Consider the following 3,593-nt stretch of genomic DNA (forward strand, 5'->3'; position numbering starts at 1 on the left):
GCCTGCCGATGCAGGGGACACGGGTTCGTGCCCCAGTCCAGGAAGATCCCACGTGCCACGGAGCGGCTGGGCCCGTGAGCCATGGCCGCTGAGTCTGCGCGTCCGGAGCCTGTGCCCCGCAACGGGAGAGGCCGCAACAGTGAGAGGCCCGCGTACCATAATAAAAATAAATAAATAAATAAAAAGTTGCACATTCTTGGGTTTCCCCCTTGGCAGTTTTATTTTTGGATTTGCCCTCTGTGGGTGACTGAATAATTTTCAGTCTTTATAGAGATTTAGAAAAAAAGTCTGAAAGGTTATTTCATATGTACTGAGGAAATTATGTGTATCATCAAAGTCTAGCCAGGAAGCAGAAACCACCTGAGTAGTTAAAGAGACTTTAATGCAGAAAATTGATTCCGTGGTTGATGAAAGAGCTGAGACACCAAACAAGGGACACTGGGGCAATCCAAAGATTAACAACAGCAGGAAGTCACCCTCGCCCACAACTGACGGGATAAAAGGCAAAGGCAGTGTTCCCAGCACTAGTGGAAGCTGGAACCATAGTTTGGCCCAACTGCCAAGAGTTGGATTCATAAAGCTGCTGGTAGGGAAGGAGGAAGAGAGATACCCTGGCTTATTCCTCCCTATTGCCCCCTCCACAATCCAGTCTGAAAAGCATGGGAACCAGAGCTGCCTCTTGATACAGAGCAGAGCAGGGGGAGGGCAGGGAAGGGGTGTGAGAGCAAGCAGTTCCAGGACACATTACCTACTACGGTGGGGCTGGTGGAAGGGAGTGAGGACTGGTAGTGAAGAAAGGAACCTGGAATGAGTTGTAGCCATTTATATTTTGGTAGAGGATATAAAATGGACCCTGAAGCTTTTATTCTTTCACAGGAAAATAATCAATGTGTTTGGGACCTATTCTGTCTCTTGATTTTTGCATCACACACTAGGCTTATCAATGCCGCTATAGTCTCATTTCTAGGTGGACACCTAGGAGCAGGGGCCATAACATTACCCTGTCTCACAACAAACTTCTGGTATTCCAGTATGATATCACAATGTTCTAGTGTTTTGCATACACACACACACGCACATTTTAACTGACAGAAACATGATAGAACATAAAATGTGATGGCTTCAGAATCAGCTTTGTAAATTGTGCAACATAAGTTGTGATCCCAATGTTCTGTGAGAGTGTAAGATTCAAATCTATTCATCAAGACACTCTTTTTAAAATAAATTTATTTATTTATTTATGGCTGCGTTGGGTCTTTGTTGCTGCTCCCGGGCTTTCTCTAGTTGCAGCAAGTGGGGGCTACTCTTCGCTGAGGTACGTGGGCTTCTCATTGTTGTGGCTTCTCTTTGTTGCGGAGCATGGGCTCTAGGCGGGGGCTCAGTTGTTGTGGTGCATGGGCTTAGTTGCTCCATGGCATGTGGGATCTTCCCGGACCAGGGCTCGAACCCATGTCCCCTGCATTGGCAGGCAGATTGTTAACCACCGAGCCACCAGGGAAATCCCAAGACACTTTTAATATAATGAAAACTTTTATGGGTCAGGGGAAGACTTATCACAATGAGGTCAGATTTCGCTTCCCAAGCCATTTGGTCAAAAGGCCACACACCCCAGCTACTGATGGATTTGCTGAAGCCAACAGAAACAGGTTGGATGGGAGAGGAGAGAGTGTGACTGCATTAGACCATGGGTGGGAGCAGAGAAGGACCCATTAGGACCTCCAGCTGGTTCCTATTCACTGAAGTTAGGGACTGACTCCTGTCTGGTGTGCAAAATCATTAAGGGGATATTATTAGCCTTCATCTGATCTTGACGAGAATTTTTTGTGATTATAATAAAAAGACAAACTGATTAAGCTGCATCTGGGTTAACTTTCCTAAATAACAAATTGGCAGACAGCCTGGAAACAATGTAAATTCTGCTTCATTAAAATTACAATCACAGCTGATTTTTCTTCTACCTAGCTGGCTACTGAGAAATAAAATTTTGATGGTTGTATGCCTCATGTAGAACAGCAACATATAGTAATTTTCACAGAAATTCCCATAGATGGGACTGGAGGTAACCACATAGGAAAACGGGAAGCCAGGAGAAAAAGCTACAGCGAGTGCTGGCCCTTTCCAGAGCGCCTTCATACTCACAACACTGTTCTATTAAAAGGTCAAGAAAGGAGGCTTGCCAAGAACCCCTTTTTTTGGAAAGGTAAATAAAGGAGTTTATTTGCATATTAAGTAATCATAGAAACATTTTACAGTATAGCTTTCATTCACTAAAAACTGGCACATGATAGTTTATTTGCATAAGCATTTTTCTTCCCCAACTGAACTTAGAACCCAGGGAACATGTTGCAAGAAAAATAACAATAAAATATTTTCTCTACCAATTTTGAAAAAAGCCAAAGGAGTAACATCATGGTGTGTTTGTTTGGCATCAAATGTGTTTTGACTTATTGTCTTTAGAAAGGGCCTAAAAGTTAAAAAAAAAAAAGGGGGAATAAAAGTCAAAATTGACTTTGTTTCAAGTCATTATGTACAACAGTAGTTTGGGACCATGCAAGACAGAAAAGTTTGGAAGGAGAGGTCATAAGAGAAAGGTAAGACGACTTCATTTTGAAAGATGTCCAACACATACTTAGAAATATAAGATTGGCTCCCTCTTTCACAAGGCATCTCAGAGGAAAAGCAGCTGCTTCAGGATGAAGATAGGTATCTTCCTCCCAGTCACTAGTTGCCAGAAACTCACTGAAATAGACAATGAACAAAAACTTCATACCTTTGTTAAGAAGCCTATGGACACAGAAGTTGCTGATGATGCTCTGAGTAAAAAGTGGAAGGGTTATGTGGCTTGAATCAGTGGTGGGAATGACAAACAAGGTTTCCCTATGATCCAGTGTGTCCTGATCCATGGTCATGTTCATCTGCTACTGAGTAGGGGGTTTTCCTGTGATAGATCAAGGAGAATAGGAGAAAGAAATGGTAATTTGAGTGTTCTTAACTTGGTTATTTTTTAAAAGGGAGAGTAGGAAATTCCTCGAAGGATACTGCTGTGCCTCATTGCTTAGGCCCCAAAAAGCTAAAAGCATCTGTAAAGTTTTCAATCTCTCTAAAAAGATGATGTCCATCAAGATGCTGTTAGAAAATCACTGCACAAAGAAATTAAGAAACCCAGAACCAGAGTGCCCAAATTCTATGTCCTGTTACTCCATGCATTCTACACACTGCTCTGAAGAAACAGCCTACTAATAAAAATAAGGAAGAGGTTGAAGAATACACTAAACTTTTGGCCAAGAGAATGGAAGACCAAGGAGAAATGCCAGGAACATTTCCAAGAGACAGAGGCTACTCTCTCTAAGAGCTCTTATGCTAGTCTGAGTCAAGTCAAAAATAAGATTTTCTAAGAGTAACAAATACATAAGATCAGATTTTTTAAAAAAAGAAAGAAAATATGGTATCAAAGCTTGGATAAAAGTCAGGAGTGAAAATGTAAATTCTTTGCAAACACAGATAACATAAATAAAGTTAGAAGAGAAACAATGGGCAAAAAGGTTTGAACCACATGTAAGAAACCAAAGATTGGTTTTCAGTAAACTTCTTCC

The 3,593-nt window shown here is 41.7% G+C and overlaps 1 pseudogene; it reads left to right on the forward strand.

Moving 5' to 3' along the window:
- The first annotated feature begins 2,693 nt into the window (after positions 1 to 2,693).
- On the forward strand, positions 2,694 to 3,349 carry LOC112067665 (40S ribosomal protein S6-like; annotated as a pseudogene).
- Positions 3,350 to 3,593: the final 244 nt, after the last annotated feature.

The sequence above is a fragment of the Physeter macrocephalus genome, chromosome 11 (genome assembly GCF_002837175.3).
Source record: "Physeter macrocephalus isolate SW-GA chromosome 11, ASM283717v5, whole genome shotgun sequence".
Lineage (NCBI taxonomy): Eukaryota > Metazoa > Chordata > Mammalia > Artiodactyla > Physeteridae > Physeter > Physeter macrocephalus.